At 41.5% G+C, this 25460-nt stretch overlaps 1 long non-coding RNA gene across 1 annotated transcript in view; it reads right to left on the reverse strand.

Annotated features, from left to right (window-relative positions):
* Nucleotides 1-839: 839 nt before the first annotated feature.
* LOC306658572 overlaps nt 840-25460 on the reverse strand; it is a 65916-nt gene continuing 41295 nt past the window's right edge. The window contains exon 3 of the long non-coding RNA XR_013763082.1: nt 840-2096. This is a non-coding gene — a long non-coding RNA (uncharacterized lncRNA). The remainder of the gene's footprint in view (nt 2097-25460) is intronic.

Raw genomic sequence — 25460 nt, forward strand, 5'->3', positions numbered from 1 at the left:
GAACAGTTGTCAGTTTCCCCTGGGGTTGAAATTGTCCATATTCCTTAACACCAGTCTTTCCTGAGACATGTCTGACCCACTCAGAGTCACAAATTCCCTTTGGAATACATATTTGCAAGAGCATTGGAAGTCCAAACCCCATGTGTCCAAGGTCACTGTCTACAACATGCATGCCCCCTGCCCCTTCATCCTTTCAGCTGCCCTTTTGCCCCTTCAAATTAGCACACTTTTTTCAGATGCTTTTCACAACTGAGTTTCTTGGCTGCCCGATCTAGATTTCCTGAGTGCATCATTTTTAACTTTGAAGAAAAGGTCTTCAGGAGTTCCCTCACATAGAATTGCTCACCTACTAACCAATTGCAACAGGTGACATGTTGTAGGCATACCTCATTTTACAGACAATATGAGAAGTACTGATCCTTCAGCCTGGAATTATTTTCCAAATATTTACTCAAATCAGGCTGATAAATTCAGACTTTCCATTGAGATTTCTGAGCCCCTGAGTTTCACATGCAGGTGCACAAAATCTAGCGGTGAGTGGTGGAACTGCAATTGCAGTATTTTTTTTTTTCAAAGTGCTGTTTAATTTCTGGGATAATTTTGAATGTCTCTGCTACTGAATGATTTATGGAAGAAAGGTAAGATTTGGTTAGATACTCAAAAGCTGACATCTTTTTTTCTGATCTTGAGACATCTAAATTGGTACTCCAATTGCTTCTTAATTTAATAAAGGCATATAAAATGTTTGATGCTTAAAGCTCACATATTAATTTTATATAACATTTATAATAGGGTTATTATGTGCTACATAACATTTTATAGAACATTGGGGCCCATTGTTTAATCAGTGTATTAGGTTTATTTATGACCATTTTATAAGGATAGATGCATAATTTTTCTCTCAATATTGTAAACATTTATGGTTATTTCTCTATACACTGCTGGTCATATCTGTAATTTACTTAATGCCGATTTCTTAGCCAGCATGTTATCATCCCTCTTCCTCTGCTCTACATCAGATTATGCTGCATCTGACCACATCTTGCTTTCTCATGTTAGTTTGAAATCTCCCAGATAATAAGTCCAAATTGGAGTCCCTTGAAATATGTGAGTATGAATACATTTTAAACAATTCAACCCAAGAAACCAATGTTTTTGACATTTTTTTTAGTATCGTAGAGCATGAACAGATTCTTAAAATGCATCTCAGGCTTCAGCCTTGGGAATCCATCTTCTGTGCCAGAGTCACAGACAGGGAGAAACCGTGGCTTACCTGGAATACCACCTTTGGGTTGGTAGCACATGCCACTGCATCTGCTACCTTGCTGCTCCTGGGCTTGTTTTGTGTTGTTTGGCTTGGCTTCACAAATTCTTTTTTGAAACAGCTGGTCAGTATGTGCTTGTAAGAAGGAACTAATGAGCAGGTTTAGCTGAAACCTTAAAATCAAAATGCATCCACCCTCAAAAGTGGGTCGTTTTCTGTTTGGTCGCCCCTGAGCTTTGCTTCTGATTTAATTTCTCATGATGTTGCCTCATCAGGGATCCATTTCTATAAGATGGGGGCAGTAAGAATCCTTTGTTTATCCCAGAATCAGGTTGGGTCTTGAAGTACCCTGGAAATATCAATGCCATCAGTTCACATGTTAGCTCTGGGATGCCATGGCAGCTGACGACTGATCTGAAATGTTGGAAGCCCTCTGGAGACTAAATTAGGGATTGATATTTAGCAGTGTGGAAGAGTGCCAAACAGGCTCTTCTTTTCCTTGAAGATTGGTTTGATGCAGGGAAATTTTTATGTGCCAGAAACCACATGCTAGGCTGTAATTGAGCATGATTATTATCCTGTGTGCTGCAAAGTACTGGACTTGCGGCATTCAACAGAATCCAAATAATTTCTTGATTGGGCTCTAAAAAGCAATGCCCCCAACAGGGCCAGAAAGACTTGCATTTAACCTGCCTGGTCTTCAAATGAAGATGTCTCTGGTCATTGAGTTGGCTGAGATTTCCCTCTAACTCTGGGGCCTTCATCCGTGATCCAGGACTCTACTGCCAACATGCTTTCTTCTCAGTCTTGGAGTAGTTCCACACAGGAAAACCTAAATGAACAATGGAAGAATTCATATGAATAATTCAGACATGATCTAAAATATGCCCAGAATACAAAATAAGTCATTTGTAATTAGCTGTTTTTTTTCAACTGAGAGGTTTCAAAAAAGGCTAAATTATTTGGGTAATTACGTTCTCCTTTTTATCTGACATGTGGAATGGTCCCAACTTCACTGTGCTATCTGGGAGCTCTCAGGAATGCAGGATTCTGCCGCTCTCTCTGGCATTACATAGTGAACTATGTGGGAATCGTGACCAAATATCATCCTCCAAGGTTAGGTGCATTTCTTAAGACAATCATTCTAAAATTGTTCCAGTTTTTGGTTGTTTTATAATCTTTCCAACATGTTTCTGTCTGTTGTCCTGCCTTCAAAATACAATCCGTGAAGCAGAAGTTAATTTTTACTGATCGAATTTGTCCAGACATCCAGGGCCATTGTCTTGGTCATTCTATCTCTCTATTCAGGCTGTCATAAACAGAAATGAAAACTAGGATGAATACATACTGTCCCTAGGACTTTTCATAGAAGAGGCACATTTTAAACAATCAAGGTTAGATATTGGATTTTGTGTTTCAGTGATCTATCTCTTTCTTCTCCTAATAAAAACAATGCCAAACCTCCAGTTAACTGAGGGTTCCTATCACGTACATTCCAGCGAATCTAAATGTTATTGAATTTTAGAAAAGTCAAATGGCAATGCAGCTCCAGTGTCTTCTCCTTTGTCACTCACATAGGAATCGTGTTAGAGTATGGGGAGGAATTCCTTCTCATCAGCTTGCAGAGATGCCAGTCACTTGTGCTGTGCTGTAGATTCGATAGGCTACTGAGTCATTATTTTCATGGCAAAAGGTGTTCAAAGTTCCAACTTTGAACTGGCAACACTGGGAACCCCTCTTTGTCCCAGCATCTCCATCAGGATGACAAGAAAGACTACAGTGTCTTGCCTATCATCCATGCCCTGCCCCATCCTTCATCCTGCATGCTATAGATTGTTCATATACTGGTTGATCATATTTTGGAGGAGGCTACTTGTCTCTATTCAGTGGCCAAGTCTACTTCCTCTCTGATTAAGTATATGTGCTGAAAATCTTTTCCTCTGCATGTTATTGGTATTCATGCTGTTCATAATGACTTCTATATTATAATCAAAATTCTCCCTTATAGATACCTGCTTTAGAAAACAGTACCCCAAATTAAGATAATTTAAAGTAGAATAAAAGTAATTAATTTCTGTATTAGTTTTCCATTGCTGCATAATAGATTACCATGAATTTAGCAGATTAAAACTATATATATATGTATATATATGTATATTTATTATTCACAGTGTTGGGGCATGGCTTAGCAGGGTCTTTGTCTCAGGCCGGCAGTCAGAAAGTCAGAAGTTGGCTGGGGCTGGAGTCTCATCTGAGGCCTGAGGTCCTCTTCTGAGTTCCCATGATAGAATTCATTTCTTTGCAGCCATAGAACTCCTGATGGTTTGCTTTATCATGCCAGCAGGAGCATTTTTGACTTCTAGGTCCTCTTCTAAAGGGTCACATAATTAGGTCAGGCCCACCCAGGTAATTTCCCTTTTGATTAATTCAAAGTCACAGATTAGCAAACTTCATTACGTCTGCAAAACCCCCTTTGCCTTTTCCATTTAACATATCATCATAGCAGTGATATTCATCATATTGGTAGGTCTTGCACATGTTCAAGGGGAGATTATACATGACTTGTGGACCCCAAATGGGGAGTCATCTTAGAATTCTGCTATCACAATGTCTTAAGTAAGCTCTGCTTTAAAAAAATCAGCTTTTCATAGAATGTTTAGAATTTAAATGAATATATATAATATTAAGGTGGTATAAGACTTTTTATTATAATATGATAAAGTTTTCCTGAGGACCCTTGTATTCTGCAAAATAACACAAAAGGGAAGACCACTCCAAACCCAAGCTACTTTGTAACTAAAGTACTAAAAGATAGTAAGAATTCTAATAAAGCTACTAGCACTTTGAAAAGACAGTTTAAATGCCTAATAAATAATGATATAGTACAACAATATAGAACTCTAACAGTGAAATAAAATGAGGACAGCGTGTTGGTTGGGAGGGTAAGAAAAGGTGGAGGCTGTGAAGTAGAGCAATAATGAACGCGTGCAGAGGTTGGGGAAGGTTCACCATGAGCATGTTACCAAACTAGACCAAGAGAAAAATGTGGGGTGGACAGGCAGTACAAACAGAGTTACATTCCTTTGCAGATTGTGTACATTGTGGTCAGCTGCTATTATTACTTGATTGCCAAACTAACTTGCTGGGAAATAATGAACATGAACATCATTTCCACATTATACTGAACTCACCTCTTTATTTACCAATAACCTCTGAGCTAATTTATATGATGTTGCAAGAGAAGAGACTGTAGACTGTAGATAATTAAAACATCTCTTCTATTGCTGCAATACTGCTTGTTGAATAATCTATCATCTCTCTTCCAGTTAATTTTTTAAATTGGGTTTTATTTTATTTAAGTATATATAATCATAGTCTAATAGTTCCACAAGATTTATCATAAACAATAGCATCCTTGGCATCCTTGGTGCTTTCTCTACCATTTCCTGCTCTGAGGCAACCATTTCAATTACTTTAGTTGATTCTTCTGGTAGCTACATCTGTGCCTCTACATAACATGCTTCTTTTGCAATTTCTTGATATTTTTCAGTCTGAGCTATTATCTATTGACTCCCCATTAGGGAAGGCAAAGACTTAACTCACAGTCACTCTTCTGCCTGGTTCCTACCACGCCACCCTTTCCCTATCCATTCTTCCTTCCCCCTAATGTAATTCCATTGTAATTTTTGTTTAAGTTACATAAAATTTTCAGAGCACTGGGAAGTTAACAACGTCCTCCCATTTTCCAATTTTGAATTTTGTGTTTACTTTGTAAACCATTTCAATGAAGGACCCACTTGTGGCCAAGAGAGAACTGCTTGTTCAGCATCACAAGTTAGATGCCACATGTTGTCTGACAATTAAGAACAGGGGTCAGCAAGCTGTATTCTATGGGCCACATCTATCTGGTGGTCAGAAAACTGACCTGGTGGTCTGTCCTGCCAGAAAACTAAGAATGTTTCTACTCTTTATTCTGTGTGTGTGTGGTATAGGGTGTGGAAACCAGGACCAGGCAAGTGCTCTACCCCTGAGCCACATTCTCAGCTCTTTTGAAATTTTATTTTTTTTAAAACAGGTTCCCACTAAGTTGCCCAGTCTGGCCTTCTACTTATGATCCTCCTGCCTCAGTCTCCCAAGTAAGTGGCATTATAGGTGTGTGCTGCTATGCCCAGAAGTTTTTATATTTTTAAATAGTTGCAAAAACAATAAGTCAGGCAACCAAGAAATAAAAGTACAGGCCATGTGTGTCCATGAACCCTAAAATATTTACTATCTGATTCTTTACAAAATAAGTTAGCTGACCCCTACTTAAGAGCTCAGACTTTAGACCAGACAGAACTGGATTTGAATCCTAGTGAGCCCCGACTAAGTTACTAATGTGTATGAGCCTTAGCTTCCTCTGTTGTAAAATGGGATTGATGTGAGGAGTGAATAAGTTAGAGTCGCAAAGCAGCCCCTTCTATATTAAGTGTTCAATATAGAAGCTTACTAAATTTTACTACTTTTATTTGAGCAAAGCCTCTGGATACTTTCCAGAGTAGGCTACTCCCACCCCTGTTGGAGCTGCAGAGGAGCCAGCATGCCCCAAGTGGCAATTGTGCCAGGTGGCCTGTCTTCTCACTCTGTTCCCAGCTGTAATCAGGCGATCACTTTGGCCCTTGCACCTAATCAAACAGTTTTGCCATTTTGCATTCAGACCCTCTGTACTTTTCAGACTATTCTGTGAAACTCATGTATTTTCATTAAGAGCTGATAATAAACTCTAGCTCTGAAAAATTTTCCAAGTTCATGATTGATGATAGGGTGATAGGGAACTGAGTGGCTGCAGTTGCCAGCTCAGGCAAGGATCTGCTTGGGGCAATGTGGGGCCTCTCGGCAGTGCCTTCCAATACCTGCCAGCTCTGCTGCCTGCCATAGCCATCTGGACACAACCCCCTCCTCCAGGCACCCTGGCAGAAGGACAGGCTGAGTGTTTGGTGACATGCTCTCTCCCCACTACTTTTTGTGTCACTCTTGAGGCAGAGAATCCACGCAGAAGTTGTGAATATAATCCACAAGGTCTGGAAATCAGGTCATCTTTATTTATATGCAGGTCAATGGTAGCAAAAATTGAAATCTTTCCTTCCTTATTCATTTACACTTTTTTTTTTCTCTTTCTCTTTTATTTTTCCTTTAATTTAGCTCAACTCTGCAGTCTGAGTGTCTTGAATTCTTGAATACAGGGCAAAAAGAGCGCCTCTGGAGTCTGTTCTAGAAGCCCTAAGATGTGATGGAAGATGGGAGGAGCCAAAGGATCCAGGAGCCCCCCCACCAGGCAATGAGGTGTTTGGGGATATGTGGCCGGTGCCCTGCTCCAAGGACCCTTGCACTTTGACAGGATGTGCTTGGGCCAGTGAATCCCAGCTCCGGCCCAGCCTTGCTGTGAAGTCAACACCCAAGGTTGATCTTGCATTGTTCAGAGTTGCACTTAGCAAAAAAACTGGCAGTGCTGTAGAAAGATCTGCCTCTTCCCAGGTAGGAGAGTGAGTCATTTGAACAGGAAGTCAGAGACAAAAGTGAGTGTGGTGGTGCAGAGAACGTCCATGCAGGGCATATTTGGAAGGTAGCTGAGCCTCAAGGACTGCGAGGTGGCAATTGCCAGTATCTTTCCATATATGCACAGCACACTCAGTTGTCCAAATCTGTGGATTCTGCCTCTGTGGATTCAACCACAGTGGACGGAAAATGTTGAACTAGTTGCACTTGCACTGAACATGCACAATTTTCCTTTCTTGTCCTGATTTCCCCATAACACCAAGTAACAACTGTTTATATTGTATTCAGTACTGGAAGTCATCTAGAGATGATGAATAGCCTATAGATTGGGCATTGTGATGCCCTCCTGTAGTGCCAGCTGCCCAGGACGCTGAGGCAGGAGAATTGCAAGTTCGAGGTCACCTTGGAAAATTTAGCAAGACACTGTCTCAAAATACAATTAAATTTAACAAAAGTTGGGGATGTAGCTCAGTGGTAGAGAGTTTGCCTAGCAGGCACAAAGCCCTGGATTTGATTCCTAGTACTATAAAACAAACAAAGAAAGTATATAGGAGGATATAGAAATTCTACACGATTTTATGTAGGGGACTTGAGCACCTGTGGGTCTTTCATATCCTCGGGGATCCTAGAGCCAGTCCCCTGTGGATGCAGAGAGAGGACGATATGAACTTAGAGAATTTAGGGGAGGTGAAGAGCTTGACCGAGTTGAGGAAAGGGTCTGTGAGTGAGGGTGCCTTCCATCTCTGGTTAGAAGGGGACTGTGATGTCCCTTCCCATGATGTCCCTGATGGGCCTGTGGGCTGCATCCTCTGGGTTGCCACCCCTTCTCCAGTGATGGACTTGCCCACATCAACTTTATTTCCATCTAGAGCCAGGTCCAGCAGCCCAACTGAGGGGACCCATATGTATCATCAATCGACCAACTTTGTTCACAGATAACACAAAGATATTTAGGTGGATTTGGAATGATGAAAACTGATTGGAATGTGGAGGTCAATCAAACCCATCCCCCTTTACCCTAAAGCTTAGTTTATTTTTCAGAAAGGCATTTCAAGCGTATATTATTTTCCTTTTTCTTGTTAGATTTCCACTCATTTTTGTGTGAACTCACACAGTCCTAAGTTGCCCACACATTTAACAATCTACCTTTGCCTTTTCCTTCCATGGCTTAGAGGCAGAAAGAAATAATTTATTTTTGTGGTCCCCATAGTAAAACCTTGGCACATTCCTAGGAAGTCAGCAAACAGACTGACTGAGAATGGAAGGGTCTCTTTTTATTACATCCAGAAAGATGATCAAGGACAAGATTCACAGCAAGTCCAGAAGCATTGGTGGGAGATGACCATGAAGCCGGGAAACCAGTGTGGCTGGTGGGAGAGAGCTGTCATCTTGCTCTGGGGAATCCTAGCATTTCCTTCCCTCAAGGTTCGGAGACCTTCATCTGGATCCACCTTTGCATTTAGCTTAGCAATCTCTGTGGTATCCTGGTTTACATTTCCCTCCAAAGTCCCTTCCACTGAGGAGCTGAGGGCTGATGGTGAATGGAAAAGACGGAAATTAAAAATGCAAATTTCCTCAACTTTAATCTGAAAAATTCCTATCCATCCTCACATCCTTTCATGTCCTTTTCCATTCAAATTTCATCCCTTCTACAGCCTACTGGAAGAATATTCTTTCTCTTGCCCGGGTAGTCCTTTGTTTCTGAATGTTCCTGTGTCAGCAGGAAGGGGTCCCTCATTTAACCTACAATGTGAGTGGCTGATAGTTCTGCTTTAGAAGCCTCAAATAGAAAGACATGTTCAGAAATCTACCTCCTATCCCACCAGGTATTGACATTGCCAGAGCTACTCCTGTTATGTACAACAGCAATATTGGAATTAATTGATTAATTGGGGGGCATTTGCTATATACTCCTGTGCTCTGGAGTAGCCTTATCACTTACTTCTATGGAATATAATAACGTTTTGTTTTTGAATTTTTTTGATGCAGAATTAGATCACTTTAAATCACAGAACATCACACATAAAGACACTTTTATGGATGGAATGAAGTAAACCACAGTCTTTACCCTCTTTTGATATGGCTCTCAAACTCATTAAAATGGACATCAGATCACCCAGAGGGTTTGTTTAAACAAAGATTGCTAGGGTCAAGAATTTGCATTGCTAGCAAGTTCTGAAGTTTTTTTGATGCTACAATCTGGGAACACACTTTTGAGACCAGAGCATTAAAAAGGTTGTGGGTTCTTCATGCCAATTTCTTTTCTCAACATAATCCATCAAATGTTTCTTCTCTTGAATGCATCTGAAAATAATCCCAGTGGACATATCTTTTCCTTTCATTTATGTAAGAACTAATCTAGATTCCAAATTAGGCATCCGCACGACCGACTTTGCAGCTGCTCTCAAGAATGTAGCTGCTTGGGCCTGCCTGATTTGGAGACATGGCTGGCAAGTAGACCCCCTCAGACAAACCTAAGACTGGGTGGAATGGGGGTGGATAGTGAGCTTACTGTCTTCCTAGCAGTAGTTTGGCTGTCCTAGGAATTCCTGATATTTTCTCCCTGCCATGCTCAAAGCAACTTTCTTTGTCTGGCACCAATTCCAAGGAAGGTGGGGCCAACAGCAAGGTTAGAGGATTTTTGGTTACCGCTTAAGGCTCTGGGGTGAGATGTATCCCCTTCTTAACTAGTTGCTTTCAGGCTGTATTCTTTTAGTGGCAAGTGACAAAATACAAAGATTAAAGTACCTTAACTAGAAAAGAGAAATGCACTGACTCAGGTAACTAGGTCCAGTTCTCCAACTATTACCAAGTGAACCTGGGCATCTCTTCAATGTACATCTGTCCAGTCTGGCACTACTATCATATGAATGCCCACTATAAGCAAAGAATTGTTATGGGCACTAGAAAGAGGGATTCCACCTGCAAACAAAACAAATCAAACAAACAAAAACAAAAAGCCAAGAGAAACAAGAAAGGTCTTTTTAATGCTTTTTCCTCTATCAGAAGTGCTTTCCCCTGCAAAAGCCTGCAAATATTTCCTCATTCACAACCCCTGAAATCTTCCCTGATGTCCAGCAAGTACTGTCCCTTTCTTTGAATGCCAGTGACAGATGACTTGTGGGAGGTAGTGTAGTTTTAACAGTAAAATGTCTCTGCTCTGTGGCCACTGGCCACCCCCATCCCATCCATCTGTGAGCAAGTCACTTCACCTCCCTGCACCTGTTTACTTATCATGAAATGAAGATAATATATCTACCTCCTGGAGTTTTTGGAAAAAACCAAACTGTCAGTATAGAAATATGTTGATGACATTCATTCACCCTTCTTCTTTGACCCTTTCCCCCTGCCCTGTTCCCTTCCCAATTCCTAAAATATAATTTTTTTTTTTTTTTTTTTGGTACCTAGAATTGAACTCAGGGACTCTTGACCACTGAGTCACATTCCCAGTCCTATTTTGTATTGTGTTTAGAAACAGGGTCTCACTGAGTTGCTAAGCACCTCGCTTTGCTGAGGCTGGCTTTGAAGTTACAATCCTCCTGCCTCGGCCTCCCAAGTCACTGGGATTACAGGTGTGGGCCACTGAGCTCTAAAACAGATTTTTAAGAAAGGAGTCATCCTCTAAGTCTTTTAATATTTTATTTAATGTGATCAACAATAAAATACTGAAGTCCTTGAGAAGACCAACCTTTCCAGCTTTCTTTATGCTGGCAAATTCTTTAAATGTGTCCAACTTCCCATATCCAAATGTCAAAAGAGGTTTTGTATTATACCTCAGCACTATCTATAAAAAGTCTCATCAGACTCAGGTTCACTTGCTGGTTCTTGCTATTATTGTGAAGTTTTCTTATTAGAACTAGTAAAGGAAACAGTTTATGATTATTACTGAAATAAAAACAGAGACTAGGGCTGGGAATATAGCTCAGTTGGTTGAGTGCTTGTCTCGCAAGCACAAGGCCCTGGGTTCAAATCCCCATCACCGCAAAAAAACAAACAAACAAACAAAAAAAAAAAACAGAGACTAATTTTCCATGGAGAGGGTTCTCCACACACTGTCACCAAACAAAAATACGCACTATAATGGAGAGTATACAGAGCATTTGCTGGGGAAACAAAAGGAGCATGCAGGTGATTATGGGAAAGCTAACAGGTTCAAAGTGGACTCAGCCTGAAATTCTTTTTCAGAACTGAGAAGAAAGCAAAGTGCCTACATTGACAGCATCTCCCACCAGCACCATTTACTATTCACTCTAACTTTGTGTGATATTATATTTTCATATGGTGCATTTTCCTTTTCTTTCTTTCTTGTGTGTGTGTGTGTGTGTATGTGTGCATGTGCGCATGCGTGCACTGTGAATTGAACCCAGGGCCACTGGCTCCACTACTGAGCTATGACCCTGGTCCTCATATGGTGAATTTTAAGCCTCTATGAGATGTACATTCATTATTTGTGTTTATTTATTCCATCTCTTCAACCATAATGTTTTTTTCAGTGCCAGGAATTAGACCCAGGGCCTTACACATGCTAAGCAAGCGTTCTATCACTGAAGTTCTTCCCCAGCTATATTCTTGAGAGAAGATTCTTCTATATTTGGCTCAAATCAAACAAAACTATACCTTTTATTCTGTTTAGGTGACAAACCAGGCATGGTTGCATGCATTGGTAGCCTGAGCTGCTTGGGAGGTTCATGCAGGAGGATCACTTGAACCCAGGAATTTAAGACCAGCCTGGAAAATATAGTGAGGCTACATCTTAAAATAAGTAAAAAAAAAAAAAAATTAAAATGCTTTAAATCAGGTAAAAGTATCTACTGCAAGCAGAAGAAGCCCCACCCCTAGCTACCACTGTAGCTCAGTGGTAGAGTGCTTGCCCAGAATGCAGGAGGCTCTGTGTTCAGTCCCCAGAATCATATACACAAACAGGGTTATAAGCTGTAATTATAGATTTTAAAACTCTATCAACATCTCAGATGGTCCAAGATTCTTTTCGGAGGATATGAAGCAAAGATAAAAGATGGCAAAGTGAGGCAGGTCTAAAAATTGTGTCAGAGGGAATGAAATTAATGCTAGAAACTGCTTTGTTGGGCCTTGCCTAGGAACAAGGAAGAACTCATTGACTTGGAGAGGTGAGAAGTACAACTTTTCTTTCCAAAGTAGTCCAGAGTAATTTTTACTCTAATTTAGTCTGTAGAGTAAACTTTTCTGCAAGTGCAGGCAATGCAGAGGATGGTCAACAGACCTGTCATTTCCTCTCCTTTCTTCTTAGTGGGGTCTAGCATATGGTGTGTCTGAACACAGGGGCTCACCTGAGGTGCCTCCAAAACAGTTTTTCCCGGGACCCCAAGAAGCTTCTATTACGGAAACTATGTGGATACTTTCAGTGCCTTCGCTCAGGGGTTGGCAAACTTCTTCCATAAAAGTCCAGATAGTAAATATTTTAGGCTTGTGGTCCATGCAGTCCCTGTCATACTCCTCCACTCTGCCACCACAGCATGAAGACAGCCAGCCACACATGATAATGGAAGAAGCATGGCCATGTTCCCATAGAAGTTCATGTATGATGCTGAAATTAAAATTCCAAATAATTTTCAAGTTATGAAATGTTCTTCTTTTCACTTTTTCAAACATTTAAAAGTATATAATCCATTGGTGTGTCACATGAAAACTGGGGACTCTGCAGAGTATAGCCTTCTGACCCCACTTTTAACACTCCACAGCTGGTTTCCATGTGCCACCAATGTTGGGAACCCCTGGCCTTGACTTTGAGTCTCTTGCACAATAAATCTAAATTGTCCTTGTGTCTCCAAGTGGTAGATGGGTGCTTGATGAAGGATGAAGGAATGAATCACTGTGGTTCTTCTGTGTTCCCTTGCCTAAGAAGCATTTATTGAAATGGTAATAAGATGAGGGCCAGAGCAGCAGGTGAGTTGGGATTCAGGAGGCAAAGGGGTGTATGAGGGGTGCTGAGGAGGCCATGGGGTGTACCACTGCCACCTCCATGCAAGAGAACCTGTTGCAAGGAGAAGAGGTGGTGGACAATAACTAGCTGCTGCACCTCAGGATCTATCACCATGTTTCCTCAGAGGCCCTGCTTTCCTGGGCTGCTCCCAGTCAATATTGAGCATGGCCAGTGTGAGAGTCCAGCCATTCCTGCCCATTGCAGGGCACTTGTCTGCATTAGCCTAGTGGAGGCTCCTTCAGTCCCAGCCTCCCTCCCCTCCCTCCGTTAACAGCCCTCACACCTGGTCAGGGTCTGAGGTCTCTCCCCAGCTACACCTTCTCCCTCTTCATGGGCTTTTCCTCCAGTAAATCTCTTGGGGGATTAGGATTGGCACAAGGGACACCTCAGGAGGAGACTTTATGAAAAGAAGGTGTGTCTTACTTTATCTTCAGTTTGGGATATTTTTTTCTTTTCTTTTTCTAGCTTCTCTTTTCTAAGAAGATGAAATCAACAGGGTTAGAAAATGGCTCTGCTGATTTTAATGGAACTGATAAATGAATCTCAGTCAAGTGTGAAATCTCTTCCTGAGCTCACAGGTATTCTCAACATGAGACTAGTAATTCTTTAGGGAACTTTTATGTCAAGTGCATAGCTTCAAGTAAAAATTAATCCTCCTTCTATTGTTTGTGCTAAAGGGCACACAGTTGCAATTTCCCTGAGGGCACTAGCTGGGAGGCCTGGGAGCTGTGCTGTTTGTCAATTTCAAGACTGACTACAGCCTGGGCTGGTGACTCAGAGGGGAAGAACAGGATGACCTGGGCAGGGTAGACTGTCCACAGCTTTTGTCTGTCTTCTGTGTGATTCTATAGAATCTACTTGAGAATGAATAGTAGAGGTTAAGTCATTACTCTTGGAAAGAATGATGCACAGGGACTGGGGAGATAGATCAGTTGGTAGAGTGCTTGCCTTGCAAGCACAAGGCCCTGGGTTCGATCCCCAGTACCACAAAAAAAAAAAAAAAAAAAAAAAAAAAAAAAAAAAAAGATGCACAGGAACCAGACAAAAGCCTTGGACCTCCCTGCAAAAGTTCCTGAGGTCTAGGGCTGGCCTGCCATCTCCAAAGAAGACAAACAGGGACTCCATCTCTAAGAGATGACAGAGATTGCAGCTCAGCACCTGCCCCACACACAACTGCCCCAGGCACAATTACATAAAGGCAGAGTGCTATGGTTTGGATACTAAATGTCCCCCAAAGGCTCAAATGTCAAAGGAAGGCTTTGTTCCCAATTGGTGGGGTTGTGGGGACAGGGTGGAATCCTTAGGATGTGGGGCCTAGCAGAAGGAAGTTAGGTCACCGGGCTGTGCCCTGGAAGGTGACATTGGGAGCTGGGCTCCTCCCTTCTCACTCTGCTTCCTGGCTGCTCTGAGGTGAGCAGCCTTCTCTGCCATGCACTTCTGCCATCATGTGCTCAGTCTTCACAACCCCCAAACAACAGAGCTAAACAATCATGGACCAAAATCTCTGAATTTATCAGCCAAAGTAAACTTTTTTATCTTTTGAGTTGATTATTCCAGGTATTTTGTCATAACAGTGGAAAACTGACTAACTCAGCAATATTTCCTGCTTCTGCTTTCTAGCGGGGTGAGAGCTTCTAGCATGGTTCTTATTGGGTCAGTTTTTGGGCAGGGTACAATCTACAGATGCCATCATTAAAAAACACCATTATTTGGTCCAGGGTAACGGAAGCTGGCAGGATCCAGCATGCAGCAGCTGGGGCTGATAGTGCCAGGGTGTGCCAGTGGCCACAAGCAGCTCCTGGCTTACATCATGCACACTCCTGGAAACCCCAGGAGGTGAGACCCTCTTCCATGACTGTTTCAGTCCAGGTCCAAGAAAAGGCATTGTTTGGGTTAGGCCTGCATTGTGTGCCCACAAATGTGTCAAAGGAGCCCTACATGGAAGGGTTTTTGTAGCAAGGAAGCAGAACTAATGGTCCAGAAGGAGGGGGACAGTAGCTATGACCCTCCTGTGCACATGACAGGTGGCAGGTCAAAGGCCAGGCCTTCAGATGAGGTCATAGATTATGCCAATAGGAATAGCAGTTGTCCAAAGTTCAGATAAATAGCCTGGAATAAGAAGACCCACGGGAACAGGTAGAATTGCTAACATGGAAGTATTCATAGCAACCACATGTGAGTGCTGTGTCAGCCAGGCTACGTCCCCTACAAATAAACAATAAAGAGACTGAGAGTAAAAGGGCTATGGGCTACGTAAGTCAGCAGCTCAGCGAAGTCTTTAAGGATGAGGTCTCTCTCCTTCCACCTTGACATCTCAGCACTTGTCTTGGCTCACAGAGAGGCTCCCTCACTGTCTCACGATGGCTCTACAGAGTTGGAGCGCCACGACCTCACCTAATGAAATCCAGGTTCTTCTCTCCCTAGAGCAACTCCTTCCTCCCCCAGCCTTTCTCCATTTGTGGTATAAAACACATAACACAAAATCCACCATCTTAACTACTTTTAAAGATACGGGGCAGGGGCGTCAAGGACATCCACATTACTGTTCAAACACCATTGCCACCCATCTCCAGAACGCTTCACCTGACAAAAGAGACACGCCGTATCCATTAAACAACAAGTCCCCATCTTATTCCACTGATGATGTTATAACAAAATAAGTTGGACTGGATAACTTATCAATGATGGAAATTTGTTTCTCATCCTTCTGGAGGCTGGAAAATTCAAGGTGCAGTGTCTGGTAAAAGCTCGCTCTCCCCTTCTAAGATGATGCCTGTGGCTGCATCCTCTGGAGAGGTCCAATGTGGTGCCCTCACATGGTGGGAGGGGATTCATGGATAAACTAGTTCCCTCAAGCCCTTTTATATGGATGCTGATCCCACTCATGAGTGCAGAGGCTTCCTGACCTAATTACCTCCCAAAGGCCCTAGCACTTAATAATATTGCATTGGTGATTAAGTTTCAACATAACTTTCAGAGGGACACAAATATTCAAACCATATCACTTCCTTTTACCCACCCTCTCCCCAGCCCCTAGCAACCACCAGCCCCGGATTACACTAGGTACCTCATCTAAGTGGAATCATACATTGTTGGTCTTTCTGTTGGTCTTTCTGTTTTCTGGCTTATTTTACATAGCATAATGTCCTCAAGGTTCATTTATGTGGTAGAATGTGTCAGAATTTCCTCCCTTTAGTGTTGCCACCGTTTGACCCAGTTATCCCACTCCTAGGTATATATCCAAAGGAGTTAAAATGTATACTGCAGTGATGTAGGCACATCAATGTTTACAGTAGCACAATTCACAATAGCTAAGCTATAGAGCCAAACTAAATGCCCATTGACAGATGAATGGTTAAATAAAATGTGATCTATATACATAATGGGACATTACTCAGCCACGAAGAATGACTTTGTAATATTTACTGGTAAATGGATGAATCTGGAAACTATCATGCTAAGTGAAACAAGCCAATCCCCAGAAAACAAAAGTCGAATGTTTTCTCTGATATGTGGATGCTAACACACAATAAGCTGGGGGAGAATAGGAGTTCATTGGATTAGACAAAGGGGAATGAAGGGAAGGGAGAAGGGATGGGAATAGGAAAGACAGCAGAATGAATTGGTCATAATCTTCCTATGTTCATATATGAACACATGACCAGTGAAACTCCACATCATGTACGACCACAAGAATGGGATCCTAATTAAAAAAAGATACATTCCATAATTGTATAAATATATGAAAATGGATTCTAATGTCATGTATAACTAAAAAAATCCAATAATTAAAAAACAGAATTCCCCCTATAAAGCCCAAATAATATTATATTATACATATATACCACATTTTGTTTATCTCTCCGTCCAACAATGGATACTGGTGTTGCTTCCACTCTGGCTGTTGGGAATAATGCCATTGGGACATTAGTGTGCAAGTACAGAGACCCTGCTTGCAATTCTTTAGGGTACGTACTCACAAGTGGGGTTTCTGAGTCATATGATAACTTCATCTTTCTTGAGTCTTTTTTAAGACTGAAAAAACTTAAGTTTTTCAAGAAACCATGCCCTGACATGAAAGGAAGCCTCATGCCTCATTGCCCAGATTATATCATACGGCCATTTTTAGTCACAAGTAAAGGAACCAGAAATAAGACTGCTATGATTGGCTGAGTCATGTGGTGAGGGTGGATTCCTGACAAAAATTGGGATTTTCTTAGGAAGAAGTGAGGAGACATACCTGTATGGCAGGTGACTCGCCTCTTATCCAGCAACTATTCCTGTCCCTCTTTTTCCTACTGGAAGACCCTGCCACCTACAAGACAGTATCCCATATTCTGTATGCTGGCCTCCTTTTTAGTAGAAGTAGCCATGTGAACCAATTCTGACATTAAGTAGGTGACCAACCCAGGTTTGCCTGCAACTTTCTTGGCTTTAGCATTAAAGGCCTTGTATCCTACAGTGCTCTGGGTAAAATTCTTCTGATTACAGAAAAGAAACACATGAGGAAAGCTCTTCTTAACCACCCCTCCTTCCTCCCTTGGATGAGTTTATTTGAGGTCACAATGCCCGGTTCTCTGGCAATCATTTCACTATCATGAGGTAATAAGATTAAGAATAAAAGTCAAATTCCTGAACAGAAGATGAAGAAGAAAATCTGTGTCCTTAATGATATGCTTGGACAATGAATTCGCCTTGGGACTGTCTCCTAACCACACCTCCAACTGCAACCCGTGTTACCATGTGTAAGCACTGGTCTTAATGTAGTCTTGGAGGTAGTTTTCATGAGTCTCTTTTTCAGAAAAGGAAACTGATGCCCAGTTGTTAGGTGCACTAAGGATACATGCACAGAGCGGAGCGTGGAAGCAGTGGCATGCATATGGGGCGGGGGGTGAGCTGAGAGGAGAACATTTGCTATTGCAGAGGAATCACTACTTCCTCTTTAGCAGTTGGTATTGGTTGTTCAGGAAACCCTAATCATTTCTCCCCACCCACAACCCTCCTGAAAGAAATAGGTTCAGCTCCAGCCCCTGCGTGGAATGAAGTAGTCATACGTGACTCAGTCCCACTTCCACTAGCCACTGATTGGAGTAGGGCTGATACCTTGGTCAAGCGGGGTGAATCTGAACTGTCTCCTAGGACTGCGGTTTAGCACTGAGTAAAAGATTTAGTTGCTGTAAGAAATTGCATTACCAGGTCAGTGTCAGGGTGAAAATCAATGATTGGGGTTTAATAGAGAGGCCTTCTTGCCTATTACTTATACTTTTCCTTAAATTTGTCCTCATTGACTCCAAAGACAGATACTCGGGAATACTAGGGTCAGATCAAAGCAGGGCAAATCTGTTGCTGCAACTCCATCTAGATGAACCTTGAGAAGCTGGGATTCTTAGTGTCATAGCTCCACAAGGAAAAAGGGGTCCTCAGAATCCAGTGGGTGATGTTCACACAGGAAGGGCAGTGGCTGGAGGACTCTCCATTATTGTCTTATTCAGTCACAGAGTGCACAATTAGGAGGTCCTGCACTTAGCCTGTGAGGGAAGCAAGACTTTATATGTGGATTTTCAACAAAGAATTTTTACATCTAACCAGATAGCACTGAAGCTTATTAGTAGAAGCAAGAATAGGCACTTCTGATTGATTAATTGTTACAAAGTGGGTTGGGGTTTCAAGGTGTGCTGTTCAGAAAATTGAAATTTTCCTAGGTTTACATACAGCAAGGCAAAGCCAGAGGTAGGAGCCATGGGGAGCACCCAGCACAGTGGTGTGTGCCTGTAATCCCAGTGGCTTGGGAGGCTGAGACAGGAGGATGGCAACTTCAAATCCAGCCTCCGCAAAAGTGAGATGCTAAGTAACTAGCTCAGTGAGATCCTGTCTCTAAATAAAATACAAAATAGGGCTGGGGATATGGCTCAGTGGTCAAGTACCACTGAGTTCAATCCTCAGTACCAAAAAAAAAAAAAAAGAAAAAAGAAAAAGAAAGAAATGAAGAAGAAAGAAATTTGTGGGCAGCAAAAGACAAAGAATGTTTTAGAAAATATCTTTCTACAGAGAGAAGGGAGAAAAGAACAGCTCCAGAGACAGAACTAGATACCACATGTGGACTGGATAGCAGCCTGGTCCTTTGCTTCCTCCTTATCCCCACTCTCTCTCTGGTCTTCTGCCAGATTCAAAGCACACCCTTAGAGGGGGTTCTCATGTAAATCATTTATGAAGCATTCTCTGGAGAAGGGGAAGGAGCCAAGCAGGGGTGTCACTTCAAATGAGGTCCCAGCCTCATTCTGATCCTGTGGGAAGATCTGAAGTGTAAATTTCCCCCACAGTTTATCCTGCCTCAGGTCTAAGAAGCTGGGCGTTTATACTCGAATACGTCCTAGTAGTTCAAGGGTAGTCTCTGAAGAGGGTAACGTGCTGTCCATAAGAAACAAAGCATTGAAAAGCTAAGAGATGGGTGCAGAGAACTGGTGAGGGGGATTCAAGGGCAGCCAGGTAGAGCATCTGGCATCTGCTACACCATGTAAGCTTGTTCGTATTACATAAGATGAGGCATATTTGGTCTGAGTTGATGCAATGTGCTTGCTGTGATGGTGGGATAATCCCAAGCCTAGACGTGGAGAGGCCTAGTGTTTCCACTTGCTCTCTTACACCATGAGAAGATCATGGTCTGACTCATCAGTTTCTCCAAGAAGGATAAGAGACATAAAGCAGACTGCAGACTCATGGTCTGTAGCAGAGCTGACTCAACCATCATCCCACATCAGCTGACCTCCAGGACGCCAGGAGATAAGCTGCTCAAGATCACAGCTGCTCCAGCCAACCTGCAGAGGTGTGAGAAAGGAAGGCGTTTTGCTCTTTTGCCCACAAGGTTTTGTCACTATTGCTGTATATCATGCATCATGTTGTAGCAACAGCTAATGTGTCATGGGGATTTTCCAGCTTCTAATGGTTTTTCATTGCTTTGAAATCCAGTTGGACATTCTACCAGCTATTATGCAACAGATCCTAATTTTAAAAAATGAAACAAATGATTTCAGTATTTGTTACTTCAAGTGATTTCCCCCTCCTTACAACCAAAAGGTTTCTTGCTTGTCAGCTGTCAGGGTAATATTTGGTTCAGTGAAATTTCTGGCTTCTTCTTGACTCAGAATATTCTTTGAAAACTCTTAAAAAATATCCTCTTGCTCAGTTAGCCTAAGGCACACCCCTTTCCTGGGAACCTCCACCCAGGATGAGTTAGCCTTACCTGTGGAAGCTGATAATTTAAGTGAGGGCCCTGAAAGTGTCCAGAGGTGCTGGTCTCTTTATCTGGATTAAAGGACTCCCTGATGCCTCAGAAGCTTAAACAGCAGAAGTGTTCCAAACCTGAGCTAAAGCAGGATCCATCTACTGTTATTTTTTATTTTAAAAGTGCAAATGGGCTTCCTGGCAAAATGTGGGGGAAACAGCTATTATCTCCATGGGGTACCTTTCTTATCTTCATTTCCAAAGAAGGTAGATGCTTAAGGATCCTGAAATTCTTCTTTAAAACAGCTCCTTTTTTCTTTAAAGATTATCACCAAAGCCTTCAATAATGGCTTGACTCCTATTTCACATTTGCTGACACATACTACAGAATCAAGGTACCATTGAGGCTCCCCACCTTTAGATCTAGTGAGAGGAGGCTTTAGGTTCTCAACTAAGATCTTGAATTGAAAAGTTAACCAGAAAAGACACGAGAGTTGTCCCCCCTGTGGAGGAGAAATCATCCCACCCCAAACAGGCTTCTTTGACATATTCTGTGTTGGTGATTCAGAAAAACCGCAGACCTCTGCAGACACAGAATGGCTCTGAAAAGCTGTCTTTTTGTAAAAAGAAACTCACATCAATCCACATTAGTAAACAATGGATACAGGGAAGAGCTTTCTTCTTGAGATTCCCTTTTCCACATAGCAAGGATCTTTTCATAGGGAGAAGAGACGGGGGTGTGACACCTGGCCCAGGAGGAGACAACCACAGGTAGTCTTCTGAGGATTGTTACCTGGGTATGTCAGTCAGCTTTTCATTGCTGTGACAAAATAGCTAAGAGAATCATCTTAAGGGAGAGAGATTTATTTTGGCTCATGGTTTCAGACTATTGAGTCCATGTGGTGGGCTGGCTCCATTGTTTCTGGGCCTGTGATGAAGCAGTACTTCATGGTGGAAGAGCCTGGTGAAAGCTGCTTACCTCATGGTGGACAGAAAGGAGAGAGAGAGAGAGAGAGAGAGAGAGGAAAGGGGGTCAGGAAAAAATATAGTCCCCCAAGTGCTTGCTGCCAAGGACTCACCCCCTTCAGCTAGGTCTTACCCCTTACAGCATCTACCACCATCACCCAGTCAGTTATGGACCCATCAATGGATCAACCCATTGATGAGGTCAGAGCCCTTGTGATTCAATTATTTCCTAAGAGTCCCACCTCAGAGCATTGCTATTTCAAGGATTAAACCTTCAACATCTGAGCCTTTGAGGGATATTATAGATCCAAGCCATGCCACCAAGAGACTATCTTTATTATTATCCATCTTATTGCATAAGCCAGCCTTGAGTCTCAGTACAGTTTTTCCCCTCACCCTTCCATAACCCATCATCACCTTCCCTTAGTATGCAAGCTTCAATCACCTATTCTTTCTGTAGCTCCAAATGCTGTTTAAGCCTCAATCATCTGGTTGGTTCTTTGGTTGAGATTCATTGTGTGTGGTTCCCATGCTGGTACATGTAATGGATTTTGCTTGTTTTTTTCTTCTGTTAATCTGTCTACTGTCAGTTTGTTTCATAGACTAAATTTATTGAACATACCATTTCATCATCAACCACAGCCCACATAACTCTCATCTGCTTCTGATGATCTTGCCCAGTCTGTCTCCTACACAACATAATTAACATTGCTCATGTTCTCCCTCTATTTTGGAAAGAGGAAGATTTATATTTCCTTAGCACCCACTGCTTGTGCAATGACAGGCATCATGTTAAATATTTGATTCGTATTTTTTATTTTAATCCTTGTGGATTAGTTAATATTATCTCTGCTTTTATGTAGAAACTGAGGCTCAGTGAAGGTAAGTCATTGCCAAGTTCCCATAGTAAGTACGAATGCAATCAAGATTTGGATCCAAATCCATAATGATTAAACAATCCAGGCTCACTCCAGGGTCTTGTATAAAGTGTTGGAAGAATTAGAAATGATATATGAACAGACACTTCACAGAAGAAGATCTATGAAAAAATGTTCAACATCTCTAGTAATAAGAGAAATGCAAATCAGGACTACCCTAAGATTCCATCTCACCCCAATTAGAATGGCCATTATCAAGAACACAAGCAACAATAGGTGTTGGCGAGGATGTGGGGAAAAAGGTACACTCATACATTGCTGGTGGGGCTGCAAATTAGTGCTGCCACTCTGGAAAGCATTGTGGAGATTCCTTAGAAAACTTGGAGTGGAACCACCATTTGACCCAGCTATCCCACTCCTTGACCTATACCCAAAGGACTTAAAATCAGCATACTACAGAGATGCAGCCACATCAATGTTCATAGCCACTCAAATCACAATATCCAGATTGTGGAACCAACCTAGATGTCCTTCAATTGATGAATGGATACAGAAACTGGTATATATATATATATATATATATATATATATATATATATATATATATAATGGAATGCTACTCAGTCATAAAGAATAATAAAATTATGGCATTTGCAGGCAAATGGATAAAATTGGAGAATATCATGCTAAGTGAGATAAGCCTATCTTAAAAAACCAAAGGAGAAATGATCTCACTGATAAGTGAATGATGACACATAATGGAGGGTGGGAGGGGGGCAAGAATGGAGGAAGGAGGGACTGTATAGAGCGAAAAGAGGGGTGGGAGGGGTGGGGGAAGGAAAAAAATAACAATGAATCAAAAACTATTACCCTAGGTAAATGTATGATTACACAAATGGTATGCTCTACTTCATGTCCAAACAGAGAAACAAGATGTATCCCATTTGTTTACAATAAAAATAAATTTAAAAAAATAAAGTGCCTACAATAGGACCCTGCACAAAATAAACTTTCAATAAAGAGTCACTTTTTATTTTACTTTTCTTCGTCTGTATCATGGTGCCACAATGAAATGTTGACAGCGGAGAGAGATGTAGAATAACGTATAGAGCCTCAAAGAGAATGATTTCCAAAATGGGCATTTGATCCAAACCAGCAGCAAGCAGCATCCTTGGCCTGGATGGTCACCTCCCTGCAGAAAATCCTGTAGCCCAGACAATGGACAGGGACAAGTGGGGAGGAAAGTGAAAGAATGTGGAACTACTCAGAGAGAGGAAGAAAGGAAGAAGAGGCAAGGGGAAGCAAAACGAGATCTAAGGTGTAGCACAGGAAGGCCTTGCTCAAAGTTCATTTTGTAACATAAGAGCGATGCTCTGTCTACATGAACACAGCTGTTCAAATGTTATGCGAATAGATGAGAATGATTATTATTCCCCATCATGAAGCCTCATCTCCATTTGACTGTCTAACTCCTTCATCATTTTAGGAAGCAGACGTGGGTCTCCATATCCTATCTGACTAGATTAGGAGTTGACAAGCCAACTGCAAATATGGCCCCCCACCTGTATTTTTTAAATTTGAAAAAAAAAAATTAAAACATTTTAGTTTTAAATAGTAAAATACATATGACATACAATTTAACATCTTAGCCATGTTCTAGCATAAAATTCACTGGTTTAAGCACATTCATGTTGTGTGCGACTGCCACTACCATCCACCTCTGGAACCCTTTTCGTCTTCCAAAACTGAAACTCTGTGTACATCACACAACGGCTCCTTGACTCCCACTCTTCCCAGCTCTTGGAAACCATTATTCTACTTTCTCTATGATTTTGACCTTTGTAGGTACCTCATAAGGGGAATCATACGGATTTAGCTTTTTTGTCCCACCTCTTTCTGTATGATCCATCAATTAAGAAAGATTTTTACGTGTGCGAACAGTTACAGTTTAAATGGCTATGTCAGTACCTACAGAGTAGCCTCAATTTTGCCTCTTGGCCTGCAAAGTCTAAACTATTTTCTATCTGCCCATTGCAGAAAATTTTGCAAATTCCTGGACTGGATCAATGGTTGGAAACTCTAGAGGAGTTAATTTTCCTTCTCCCTGAGTTCTTAGACATATTCCTATAACAAAAGACAGATTAACAAGAGAAAAGCAAATGGATGTTTATTAACAGGAACACAATGTGCAAGGGAAAATGAATGGTTGCTCCTCATATCTGTGGATTCCTCATCTGTGGATTTAACCAAACTCACAGAAAAAATATTTGAAAAAATATTGCATCTATTCTGAACATGTCCAGACTTTTTTTCTTCTTGTTATATTGTATAACAATTATTTGCATAGCAATTTTATTATATTCAGTATTATAAGTAATCTAGAGATTATTTAAAGTATATAACAAGGTGTGCATAGGTTCTATGCAAATGCTATGCCATTTAAAATTTTTTTGTTATTTTTGGATATACATGATAGTAGACTGTATTTTGACATATTATATATACACAGAGTATAACTTCCCATTCTTGTGGTTGTACATGATATGGAGTTACACTGGTTGTGTATTCATATATGAACATAGGAAAATTATGTCCAGTTCATTCTACTGTCTTTCCTATTCCCATCCCCCACATCCCTTCATTCCCCTTTGTCTAATCCCATGAACTTCTATTTCACACCCTTGCCCCTTATTATGTGTTAGCATCTGCATATCAGAAAAAACATTTGGCCTTTGGATTTGGCCATTGGCTTATTTCTCTTAGCATGATAGTATCCTGTTCCATCCATTTACCGGCAAATGCCATAATTTCATTCTTCTTTATGACTGAGTAATATTCCATTGTGTGTATATCCACATTTTGTTTTTCCATTCATCTGTTGAAGGGCACCTAACCTGATTCCATAGCTTAGCTATTGTGAATTGAGCTGCTATAAACATTGGTGTGGCCATGTCACTCTAGTATGTTGATAATGCTATGCCATATTATGTAAGGGATTTGAACATCCACAGATTTTTGTGTCCTACATTCTGAACCCTGTGGATACTGAGGAATAATTGTATATCTCAGAGATACCTTTTCTTTTCCTGTTTGGGAAACAAAGCCAGGGCATCATACTCATGCTCTACCAGTAAGGCCACCATTGTCTCTAGAAGCAAAAACAAACAGAAAAGAAGACTGTGGGGAATGATAGTTCTGGGGGGTACCTAGGAACAGCACAGTGAGCAAGGATGAGATTTGTTCTGCAGGTTCCTCAATGCCTTCTCTATTGATGGGCATCTCCAGTGATTTGGAGTCATCCTTCTTCCTGGTGCAGAGGGGAGACATTCTTACTCATGGAGATTTCCTTTATAGATAAAAATTTATCTTACCAGAGAGTAACCTCTAATCTGTTTTCAGAACCAATCCTGTGTTTGCAGTTTCTCAAACTAATCAGCTCAAAATAATCTCTGTGTGAAAGAGGCATATCATAGGGTGTCATATTCTGGTCTCCCGTGGTCATATTTGGGGCAGTGTATTTTGATCTTCCACACAACCTCTCTCTGGAGCTGCCTATCTTTGTAGGGACATAAAGGGCAGGGTCCTGGCTCTGGGGTCTCCTCTCCAGATTTGCCCAAAGGAATTTTCTGCTATGCAG

Source organism: Sciurus vulgaris, assembly GCF_902686455.1.
Source record: "Sciurus vulgaris genome assembly, chromosome: 3".
NCBI classification, from domain to species: Eukaryota; Metazoa; Chordata; class Mammalia; order Rodentia; family Sciuridae; genus Sciurus; species Sciurus vulgaris.